Consider the following 13561-nt stretch of genomic DNA (forward strand, 5'->3'; position numbering starts at 1 on the left):
ATATTTAATTTAAAAGCAATTTTTTATTTATTTTATACTTTATTTACTATTTTAATTTCTTGTAGATTTATTCGGTTATGGCTCTTATACTACCGGACCTCCCACATCGTATGACTCCAAGTGGGCGTGTCAGGGCTGCCGCGCGCTAGAATTTACTGTTTGTGTCTACCAATGAGCGGGAATCACCTGATGGGAATTTCCAGTTTTCTTTACTTCCTATTGTAATTTAGTTGAAATAATATTGTTATTTGTATTCTTTTACTATTTATTTTAATATGTTTTTAGAATATGTATGTTTATTTGTGTAATTTACGTTTTTTATTTGATATTTATTTAGCTATTTTACGGTTTTATATTTCTTTAATTTAGTTAATGCTATTACTTTGTTTAATATAGTTTTTAGTTTATTTACTGCTTTTTCTATTATTTTATGTTTTATACCGATTTATTCAATTTAGTTTATTATAATTATACTATTAAATGATTTATAGGCTGGTTTTATAGTTAAGCGTTTCGGCAGCGCCGTCGGAGCGCCGCGCGTTCGAAGATGTATGGGGGTAGTAGTAGCGTTTTAAAGTCGCGCGCTTGAGCAGCGCCGTTCGTCCATACGTTTGTTACAGCTTTGAACGCGCGCGCTCCAACGGCGCTGCGAAACGCATAACTATAAAACCAGCCTTATTAATATCCTAGTTTTGATTAATTTAATTCGTTAACTAGGGTTAGCACAAAACTTTTTACGCAGCCCTGACAGAGCGCTTCGGTGGGCGGGGCAGTGAGCGAGACGGATATCGCGCGCGTCAGCCCTACTTGTCCCGCTCGCACTTATGGTGTTGTTGACTGCGTTATCGGTGTTGATTTACGGAATGTAGTCCGGGTGTTGAGAGTTGTTATGTACTATTATTTATTTATTATTAATGTTAATTTTATGAGTAATTATATATGATGAAAAGTATATTATATTAATTATTAACGTTTTAAATTAGATAAATATTTTAGTTTTTAATTTTTAATTTAATGAACTTTGCGTATTTACTATTTTTAGTTATTTTAATTTAATTATTATGCTATTTTTTTTTATTATGCTATTTTTATTTAAACTCGAATTTGAATTTTAGTTTTTTAGGATATTTTTACTATTTAATTATTATTGTGTTTTAATTTATGGACTTTTAAAGGAGGCAAAATTCCCTGTCACACCTCGGACTATGCGACGGCGGCCATTGCTTTGTGGGCGGAGTCAATTATCAGAAGGCTGGTTGTTTGTCTTATCGGTAAAATAGGGTTATCACTACTTGGGTGTATTTAACAAATGAGCGGAAACGAACCTGATGGGAATGTTGAATAATCAATTATTTATTATGTATTATTTTAAGTGCTAGGGCTAAATTCAATTCGTCAATGTATTATTTGTATTATTTATGTAGATACTTTTAATTTTTAATGTTGTTTTATCCTTTTTTAGTATTTATATGGCCGAATTTTAATGAATTATTATATGTGTACTATTATAGATTGTTTATAACTTATTTATCCTTAAAAATGTTTTATGTAAGTATGGGTTAAATTAAGTAAAAGTATACTGACACAACACAGACACAGACTATACAATTAATTCTCGACCGGCGAAAACTTCGTCATTTGCAGCCCTAATTCTCGTGACCTAGTTTCAATCCTGACGTCACGAAAAACTTACCTAGGTACGTAGAATTGTAATTACTGCCTAACTACTGAACAGATTTAAGGAGGTTAGGTTAAAGGAAGTTAGGTTAAAGGAGGTAAGGTTAAAGGAGGTTAGGTTAAAGGAGGTTAGGTTAAAGGAGGTTAGGTTAAAGGAGGTTAGGTTAACGGAGGTTAGGTTAAAGGAGGTTAGGTTAAAGGAGGTTAGGTTAAAGGAGGTTAGGTTAAAGGAGGTTAGGTTAAAGGTGGTTAGGTTAAAGGAGGTTAGGTTAAAGGAGGTTAGGTTAAAGGAGGTTAGGTTAAAGGAGGTTAGGTTAAAGGAGGTTAGGTTAAAGGAGGTTAGGTTAAAGTAAGTTAGGTTAAAGGGGGTTAGGTTAGAGTCCGACATACCGCTCCCCCCGATGGTTGCACGCCTTGTCGTGGCGGTGGGGCTCTAGTAACCGCGGCTTGGACAACCGCGGTGAAGCAAAGAGGCAACCAGGGCCGGCCGGTGTCGCCGCCTGGCCCGAGGAGGGCGCTCCCAGCGGACTGGAGGAGTCCGCTGCAGATGCGCACCGAGGTGGGGCCGCAGAGGAAGAGGCAAGTAGGTATTACGGTGCGCCGCTTGCCCTATCCTCTGCGGCCGAGGTGTGGTCGGTGGCAGAGCCACAGACTTGATCTGCCACATGGCCTCCAAGTAGCAGACTCGGGGGGCGTCTGCTACAGCCTTGGTGGGGGCCGAGGAGGAGGGCGCACGTGTTGTGCGCCCATCGTGGTGTCTTCGGGCCGCTGGCGGGGTCGCAGATGTGTGTATCGTTCCTGTGGCCCCGTCAATATGCGGCGTGGCGGAAGATGGGGGGGGGGGTTTTAGTGGGTATACCGTGGTCTCATTAGCTACGGGAGTCCCACATAACCACTCGGGTCGCCCCCTGCGCCTGGGTGGTATGCGTAATGCATTTCCCCCTCCGGAAAAAAAAAAAAAAAAAAAAAAAAAAAAAAAAAGAGTCCGACATACCGCTGCCCCTTTCCCCGAGGGGGCGGAGGATGCGCACAGAATTTCCATTTCTCAAAAAAAAAAAGGTTAATCATAGATAAATTGTATTTTATATGAAAAGGTATGAGAGATTGTATATAGGTACCTAATATTATATACCTAATATACAATTATATTGTATGGTTAGGTCTGAAATTTTTTTGCGTAGGTTCACCTGTATATTAATCGTTAGGTTAGCGGTCCCGGAGGAACCTATCTTAGGCATCAAAGTCACTTTGACAACAGCTGTCAAAATGACTTTGACTTATGTCAACTACCGAAGCAAAGGGGTAAATAACGAGACTCGTGTGTAATATTTATTATCACAATAACGACGTTTTCTAGGCAACTGCAGCCCATCCGCACGTCTTGCCGCAGCTTGCAGGAGCGCTCATAAACAGGCGACGAGAATCTTCTGCTCGCGATCTTCGTACAGCAAACCACCACCCGATTGCAACGCGTACGTGCAAGAAATTACATCACAAGTTTATTTTACTGTTATCTCATATAATATAACCATGTCTCTACATAAATAAGATAAGAATTGGATCAGTTTTTAACTGCCGACCAAAAAGATGGGTTTTATCTATACTGTACAATGTAGTTTTAGCACCGAATATAACAAACAACGTAGTCGGGTAAAAATTAACTTACGTAGGTACGTTACCTTTCAGATTAATCGTATTCGTATGGAACAACATCACACTGTTTTAATGCTGCAGCTGATGTTTATTACGCCTTCCTTTGTGAATATTATTGTTACCTGCAAAATAGTTAGCTACTACCCGTAATACGTAAAACAGTCGATACTGGGTACTTGGTTCATGCTAAACCATTCGTGATTCGTTTTTATCACTTCACAATCTCTATGTTCTTAGATTATTGTTTCAAATAAAGCTGAAAAACTATGTTTGATAAAAATGCGCAAACTTGGTGAAAAATTTTGACAATAATGACATTGACGTAAGTCGTTACCATAGACTAAAGTTTGATGACAATGTTTTTGTCTATTATTGTGTCTATGCCTGAGTGTTGCCATAATATTATGGAAATGTTAGTTTTTATTCGACTTTAAAACGGTAATAGTATGGGAGTTATATCCGATTCCTTAGTTTTTATTATTCGTAGGTCGTAGGATTATTTGATAAATCGAATTATCGCGAAAATTCTAGGGATTTCGCGAAAACACAGATAATTAGATAATGCTGTTTATATTTTTCAATTTTACTAAAAAAGTTAGGTTTTTTGGGAAAACGCGAGTTGCCTTACCAGCTAATTTTATCGTGAGTTCAGTCAATGTCAGAATATCTGAAGCTTTTGGGACTGGTACTGACTTTAAAGTAATGAAGTCTGTGGTATGTACAGAATTAGTTGAGATTTAGACGAATTCTGAAAAAGGTACTATTATAGAGTAAGAGTTATTTAATACTTTTTTTTAGTTCATATTATTATTGTTTTTACCTTGGAAGTCGGTTTTAATTTTTTGTTAAAAATAATAATTTCACTCTTTTTAGTTACCTACAAGATAAGGCTTTATGCGTACATAACCACTGCGAATGTTAACTATTCACATTATGTTACTGTAAGCGAAATTGTGGTAAATGCTTGCAGTTATCTAAGCGATGCTGCAATTTAAAAACTTTTATTTTTAAAGGTTTAGGAGTTCTGTTCAGTGCCTTTGGACCAAGAGACACCTTCGTATGAACTTTCTCTTATTCGTAACATATGTTTAAGTTACTAGAAACAACATTTTAACTACCTACTATGAGTCTTTTGATAAATTTCAATGATTTCCTTCGATTGCTCATAGATCCCATCATCAGCTCACCACTTTCGTAATCATTATAAAAAATCAAGATTATATCCTATACAACAGAACAAGAATTTTGAAAATCGGTCCAAAAACAGCGAAATAATCATCAAAATCATCTGCTTTGATGCAAAATATCACGAAAAGCATCAATAATTGGGTCATAATGTGATGACCCATGGCATAATTATGATTGTGACTATGATGATCAATTAAATTGATGTGTTGGCTTATGCTTTCAGTTGTTTAAACAACGCCGAAATCCCCGAACCTGTATCTATAAAGATTCAAAAGTTCTGTTGGGTACCTTCGGATCCAGGGTAAAAGCTGGTGCAAAATCTTACTCTTTGGTAGCATTTACCTCTACCTTCGTTCCAAAAAAAAAAGGTTGGCGACCACTGGCTTAATCCATACTAATATTATAAATGCGAAAGTGTCTCTGTCTGGCTGTCTGTCTGTCTCGCTTTCACGCCAAAACTACTGAACCGATTGCAATGAAATTTTGTACACAGTTATTCTAGAGTCTGAGAAAGGACATAGGCTACATTTTGATGTATTTTGATGAATATATCGATGCAATGAACATTTTAGTTCTAATGCGATTCAACAGATGGTGTTTAATTTTTTACTTCATTGTAACATAGAACTAATCATACTTATTAGTTATTATGTTTTTGTTTATAGTTTTTAATACGTTAGAATATTATGTTTAATAATATTATCACTTGGTATAATAATAATCAATCTATCTTATCTTATAGAACTCCTACTGCATTTCTAATATATGTGACAAGTTGACGACAGAAGACGCTCTAAAATAAAGGAGTTCAAGTGTACTGTGTTGGCCTATATTCCATCCAGAAAATATATCAATGCAATCAACATTTTAATTCTAATATATGAAAACAGATGGCGTTTTATTTTTTACTTAAATATATTTGATGTATAATATTATAAAAAATCCAGAAATATATCGATGCAATGAACATTTTAGTTCTAATGCAATTCAACAGATGGCGTTTTATTTTTTACTTCATTGTAACATAGAACTAATCATACTTATTAGTTACTAGCTGTTGCCCGCGACTTCGTCCACGTGGACTTCAGTTTATAAAGCGCGATGTCAACAAAATTGGTGTCAAAAGCTTTTATAAAAAACCTGGTACCCTTTAAATCAATACAGCTGTCCAGTGTGCACACAATAAGTATTTCATTTTTAGGGTTCCGTACCTCAAAAGGAAAAAACGGAACCCTTATAGGATCACTTTGTTGTCCGTCTGTCCGTCTGTCAAGACCCTTTTTCTCAGGAACGCGTGGAGGTATGAAGATGAAATTTATATCAATTACTCAGGTCTACTGTCCCTTGAAGCTGTGAAAAAATCAAACTTCTAAGCCAACGCAATCAAAAGATACAGCCGTTTATGCCGCAAATTTTCGACACTTGCAAGGGAATCAAAACCTACAGGGTGCTTCCCGTGAACTCAGAATCTTGAAATTTGGTACGAAGCAACGTCTTATAGCATAGATAAAGGGAAAATTACGAAAACCATAAATTTTTAGTTACATCACATAATATATTTTTTTTTAATAATTTTAAACTTACTACCCATTTCCTCATAAACGCGTAGAGGTATTAAATTGAAATTCATACCAAATACTCAGGTCTATAATACCTTTAAGCTGTCGGAACCCTCGGTGCGCGAGTCCGACTCGCACTTGGCCGGTTTTTTATATTAAACTTTATATTTTATGCCAAATTTTAAAGCTTATTTAGCCCCCAATTACACAACTTTACCCATAAACTATTTATCATTGATAGGTTTAAGGTTACGTCACTGCACCGATAAAGTACTGAGTTATTTAATACCGTAGAATAGATATAACAATCGAAAAAAATTACAAAACTTAAATGTAAGATGATACCACCTCTTATAGAAAGACTTTTGAGCAAGCGTCAGCGCGATGTAGAAGACGCACGGCGCCATCTATTATGAATTTTTGGAACTAACTTAATTTGAACAAATTTACGCTTTTTCACCCCCTGACAACCCTTTTTTCCAGTAAAAAAGTAGCCTATGTCCTTTCTCAGGCTTATGACTATCTGTAAACAAAATTTCATTACAATTGGTTCGGTAGTTTTGGCGTTTGGCGTGAAAGCGAGACTGACAGACAGACAGAGATACTTTCGCATTTATATTAGTATAGATTATGTGCACACTGCACAGCTGTTTTTGGGTATTTTGATTAATTAAGGGCCGCGCTACACCGGAATGGCAGCGGCGAGGCGAGCACTTTCAGCGCTGCCATTCCGGTGTAGCGCGGCCCTAAGAGGGGTACCACTTACCAGGGTTTTAAAAAGTTTTTAAATTTGACACAAATTTTGTTGACACCGCGCGCTATAAACTAAAGTCCACGCGGACGAAGTCGCGGGCAACAGCTAGTATATTATACATCATGACATGAATAAATGATTAGAATTTAAAACTATATCTTCGTGTACTCTCACCGAAGGTTTACTTATTTCAAAGTTTTTCTCTTCCCCAAACAAAGCGGCGGAAAATGTTGTATATTTTAAATACATTTTTTGAATTATTTTAAATTTAAAACAACTTCGTAAGTTTATTTCGAAATAACATGTTAATTTGGAAAATAAACTTTAAAGGCTTTCAAGCCAATTTCCAAAAGTGGATATCTAGCAAAAATAGATTTAAGAGCCTACTTTTTGGTTCCTAGTAACTCACTGGTCGATCGAAAGATTTAAAAAAAAATATAAAGAAGGAAACTAGACCAGGCGTAGGCTTTATCACTACTAGACTTACTACGCTTAAACAATATTGACAATGTTCTATGCGAGAATTCTTCAGCCTCAGGCGCCCTTTTTTGTTAAGGTTTTATTGTAAATAGTGCCATTGGTGTATTAAATCCACAACAAATATATTGTAAATATTTAAGTCTTGACGGTTATAAATATATATATATATATATATATATATATATATATATATATATATATATATATATATATATATATATATATATATATATATATATATATATATATATATATATATATATATATATATATATATATATACACTCATAAATAATTATTTGTTTTGTCATTGACTTAAAACTTTCTGCCTAATAAAACTACTCGGCATAATAAAAAATTACGGTTTTAAATAGCGGTATCGAAAATTATATAACAAAGACATCAACTCCCGGGCATGATCGGGTATATATATATATATATATATATATATATATATATATATATATATATATATACACACTCATAAATTATTTGTTTTGTCATTGACTTAAAACTTTCTGCCTAATAAAACTACTCGGCATAATAAAAAATTACGGTTTTAAATAGCGGTATCGAAAATTATATAACAAAGACATCAACTCCCGGGCATGATCGGGTCGGTGATGTTATTAAATTATGTAATTCCTTTTTATTAAAAATGAAGAAGTTTCAAGTTATATTTCAGTTATTACGCCGTGCGATGGTTATTCAAGATTATATTAAATAGGATAATGCTAAAGTACGGGTGATTATTGCTAACGTTTAACACTCTGCATAGAACAGCCAACTCCCAGTCAGTTAGTCGCTAGATAAAGCGGGTGCTGTGCGAGAGCGGCGCAGCGTTGACACGAGTCGAGCGTCGACACGAGCATCGACACGAGCGTCGACACGAGGACTGAAACTGGACACGATTAGTATGACTATTAGTAGACGACAGTCGACAGGCAGGACTAGCGACTCCAATACTTTCGATATTTTCCTTAACCATAATTTTATCGACGAACAAAGTATGTTAACATATCGGTATGTTATCATTTGAATCACAAACCATAGAGGTCTCTTATGTTTCGTTTCTACTGACTATCATCATTATTTATTGTTAAATTCTTTCTTGAATATAATGATTACTATTCATAATGAATATATACTATATTTAAAAAAAATCATTCTTTCGTTACTCTGAAAATCTACTTTTGGTTATTTATATATCGAAGAATGAAGTGAAGAAATATAATAAATTATCAAACGAACTTACCAAGTGAAGTTCGATCATTATTAGAGTCTTTTCATTAGAAGATATAATCTCCCTCCCACCGAGTCTGCAAGAAACTATGTTTGCTGCAGTACTCAAAGAAAGAAAGAAAGATTTTTGCATTACCTCTCTCTAAACATAATGAGGCGATGAGCGAGTGGCCTCTTACCGAGGGTACTTTTTTTGTCGTGTACCCACACGTCTTTAAAAAAAAAACGCGATTGCCAAGCAGATATGCAAAGGTACTACTTTTGGTTAATTATATATCTTCGAATGAAGCGACTCATATAATAATGATCGAACTTCACTTGGTAAATTCGTTTGATCTATTATTTTTTTGCGGAAAAGTGTACGGTTTCCGTGAAATTCTTAAATTACGTGGGTGAAGCCGCGCGAAACATTTAGTAATATTATACCCATAGGCCATAATATTTAAAAGTAGGAAAACGGTTTCTGTATTTTACGTTTCATAGGGTTAAAAGGTTAAAAGTTACAAAAGTTGTTAAGATTAATCATAAAAGATGACATTTGACATTATACAATAAATTTTTGTAGTTATCGATAAAGCTGGTACACAAGGGAAACGTACGAACGCACGCTTTGTGAGGTAAGTTTTTAAATTGTTAATTTTATTAATAGGCGAATAATTTTTATAGCGAATAATTATTATCAAACGACCGCAAGTTTCCTCAAAATTTAAATGAGATAATAAGCTGTGCTGTGTGCACATCTAGATCATAATTTCTTGGCAAAACTGTAAAGGGTAAAGGGCTACGAATAATAAAAACTAAGGAAGAGCTGGGTCAAAAATTTGTCCACGAGTCTACAATATGCGACCCGAATAATATGCATGCATGCAACATACTTTATGCATGTATACCTACAGTTCACAATTTTGTGTAAATATAGAATAGACATTGTCGACGATTTTATTTCGTAAATTTGAGTGTTGGGTTGCACCAACTTACTATAACTATAACTTTAACCATAACAAAATGTCAAATGAACTGTCAAATCCCTAGTAAAAGTCTATGGACGCCATATTTTACTATAATCTTAACTATAACTACGCCTCAGGTGCAACCCACCCTTAGTGTTTCGTTGCTAGTGCTATATAATATTGTAGTGTGCGAAAAGGAACCAAATTCAAAACGGGTGAAGTATGAGAGTTATATGTATATCGTAACGTATCGTAACGTATCCTTAGTTTTTATTATGCGTAGACCATGCAGGGTATAATTACTGTGTACAGTATTTTCCAATAAAGTCAAATAACAATCAATTCTTATACTGTACAGTTCGACAAGGTTTTAATTAATAAAAATAAATAAATAATTGAATGTGTCAATGTCAGTCAATGTGCGCTGCTGGTAAAAGAGAACTGTCAATTATTTTTAACAAAAAATTAAAACTGACTTCCAAGGTAAAAACAATAATAACATCCTTATAATATGAACTAAAAAGTATTAAATATTTTTTCTTATCTAATAGTGCCTTTTTCCGAATTCGGCTAAACCTCAACTGTTTCTGTACTCAATCTTCATCATTTTGAAGTCGGTACCAGATAGCTGAATCTTCAGTTCTCTGACAGAATATTTGAAAATTTTGGAACTGGCACCGACTTCAAAATTATGAAGATTGAGTACGGAAATAGTAGAGGTTTAGCCGAATTCGGAAAAAGGCACTACTTAGGTATTTTTTAATACTTTTTAGTTTATATTATAAGGATGTTATTATTGTTTTTACCCTGGAAGTCGGTTTTAATTTTTTGTTAAAAATAATAATTTCACTCTTTTTAGTTACCTAGTAAACCATCGCGTATATTTAATATTCTGCGTATCTTAATTCTTATTACAATTTGTTACGAGTCACACGTGCTCACAAATATCAGGCACTTAGATAATTTTAAATAAACAATACATTTAAAAAATCGAAGTGAACAGTAAACACGTGCTAGCCGGTAGGCTGTACCATAGACATAATATATACTGTCGTAAAGACCACCTGACAACTCGAAAATGCGTGACCATTTTTGATCTGTCAATGTGTGCGTGTGCTAGTGATGTATATTTTACTATCGATAGTATAGTATTTTGCTATCGATAGTTTAGTCCGTTCGAGTTATTTTACCTGAGTTTCTATAAGAAATAAATAATATGCAACTTTGATAGATTTGTATTTCAAATTAGGTATCATAAATTTTAATTGGCAAAAAAAGGTGACGATTGAAAAGTAGATACACATTTTCTTTTGGAATGATTTTTCAATCGTCGGATATGTTATGACATGAGGTTCTTATAGGGGCAAATAATTTACACTTAACACATTATAAAGTTACTTATTTATTACTCAGGTAAAATCTATCTGGTAAATCAGTCCTTACATTGAAAGTAAACGTTGAAAGTAAACAACACACATAGTATATTATATTTTATTCTTAAATTAAATACATATTATAAAATATCATAATATTTTATTACAATTATTTTGAACCGACTTCCAAACAGGAGGAGTCTAGACATTCGCCTGTGGATATATTTTTATGTACCTATGTTCAACGATTACTCCACCGTTTATGAACCGATTTTCAAATTTTTTCTTTTGCTGTACATTGTATTGTTCCGAGTAGGTATCATGTTCACAAAAGTGGTGGTCTGGTGATGGAAACAATGAGAAATCGAAGTGACTCCTTGATATTCAAATGGGAACATATGGTCCCAGAAAACGTTCAAAATCTTTCGATTAATAAATTTAAAAAAGTAGTCAAAGAACGTTTTGTGCCAAAGCCAAAATGATTTCATAATTGATGGCACATCTTGGGACTAGAATGCTGAATGACTGCTTGCAAGGCTACTTCTACATGACTTACAATTATTATGTATCTATCTATGTTTACATTGTATAATTTTTAGTTGCAGCATTGTAAATTTTGTTTTAAAAGATAATTTTTTTCTCACTTTTTTTGGTAAAAAGTGAGCGTGCGAGTTTCTTACGCCGGTTCTTCTCGTCGGCTTAGTTACCGAACCGGTGGTAGGCACCATGTATTCTGAAAATATATTTTATTTTAGATTTGTTCAGAAATAAAGCAATTTTGATTTTGATTTTTCAAAACACCAACTGTAAGTATAGAAAACGTTAAGCTAAAATGAGTAAAATTATTATTTTTAAACAAAAAATTAAACCGACTTCCAAGGCAATGACAATAGTAATATTATACTTAAATTAACTAAAAAGTATTAAATAATTCTTATTCTGTACTCAGTATAATTCTGTTCTCAATCTTCATTATTTTGCAATCGGTACCAGCTAACCTAATCGCCAGTTCTCTGACAGAATAGGTATAACAGCAACTTATATACTTAGGACTGGTACCGACTTCAAAATTATGAAGATTGAGTACAGAATAAGGATTATTTAATACTTTTTAGTTCATATAAGTATAATCTTAAATGAACTAAAAAGCATTAATTGCTTATAATTGCTTATTTTTAATAATTGCTTCAGTAACAAGTGCAACAGTATGTCAAACTTACTGGCACAAATAAAGTTGGGATAGCTCCTTTAACCAAAATAGTATTTATTCTAATTTTTCTTTAAAAATTTTCAATGAAATGTTTGCTACATATTGTTGAATTTTTCTTGGGATTCCAACCAACACGCCCAATTAATTTCAGCCATTTTCCTCTTATTAGAGGATCTTGAGGGAATCTGTAAAACAAATGATTATGATATATAAATATAAACCTTCCTCTAGTTTTAGAGTCACTCTATATTATAGTAATTATATTATATTAGCTATATTATAATATACTATTAGTTAAAATAAGATAATATGTCCTTTTAGTCCGGCCGCACATTATCCGAATTTGTGATCACTAAAATTCGGACGCCCCGCCCCGCTCATACATTTTGACACGTCAGAAATTCTTTTAGTATGATGGGTCTACAACAAAATGTATGAACAGAGTGCGTTCCGCCGGGCGTCCGAATTTTTCTGATCAGAAATTTCGGATAATGTGCGGCCGGACTTAAGGTGATAAAATATATAAAGGTAAATGATTTTTATTTTAGATTTATGTTATTGTAAAATATCGATAAGCATATCGATAAATTTGATTCAAGCACTAGCGTATATGTAAGAAATTTTGATGAAAAATTTTTCTTCAAAATTTGTGTAATATAGGAACAATAGTACCTTTAGTTACGCAAAATATGAAAGTAAAAGGGAGGATTCACAATATTTTATTTGAAATAGAGAACTAAAGACCAGAATATAGCAAAAATAAACACATCGTAGCAATTAGGACATGAAGATTAATTACGGGTGAAATGTATATTTTTCAGGATTATTCCTATGATTTACACTGCAATCACTCACAACACAAGTTATTATTGTTATATATAATAGTATTTGTTGAAAATAACATACGATTTAAATAATAAATTGCAAATACCGAAAGGGCATAAAAACGATTGACGGCTTTTGACGACCTGTCAAATAAAAGTTACAATTTTCATTAGACTGCCTCTCTCTTTTCATCTTGTTATAATTCCATAAAGGATTTTCTTCTCTCTCGCACTCTTTGTTGGTCTTTAGGTACATATTATGTCTATGGGCTGTACCTATAAACTTGTATAGGAATTCGATCTGTATATGTATCAAAATCGTGTAAATATAAACCGTACAAACGAAGTATTTTTTATACTTATTGCGATTGTGTTTCTTATTCCTATTACGATGTAGATTAGCTATGTATGTCCACACTGTGCACTTTCATCTTCAATTTTCGTCATCTTCTTTCATTCAACTTTCATATTGGCGCATTCAATAATTGAATGCGTCAAAGAATTTTTTAATGTCAAATGTGTGCCTTACGCTCTGGAGTAAAGGTTGAATTTGTTACTTATGTTCAATTTTGTGGTATTTGAAATATGTATTTTGAAACAACATTAAGTATTTTTTTTTTATTAAAATCGCTATGAAATGTACCAAATAAA

This window comes from Aricia agestis, chromosome 14 (genome assembly GCF_905147365.1).
Source record: "Aricia agestis chromosome 14, ilAriAges1.1, whole genome shotgun sequence".
NCBI lineage: Eukaryota > Metazoa > Arthropoda > Insecta > Lepidoptera > Lycaenidae > Aricia > Aricia agestis.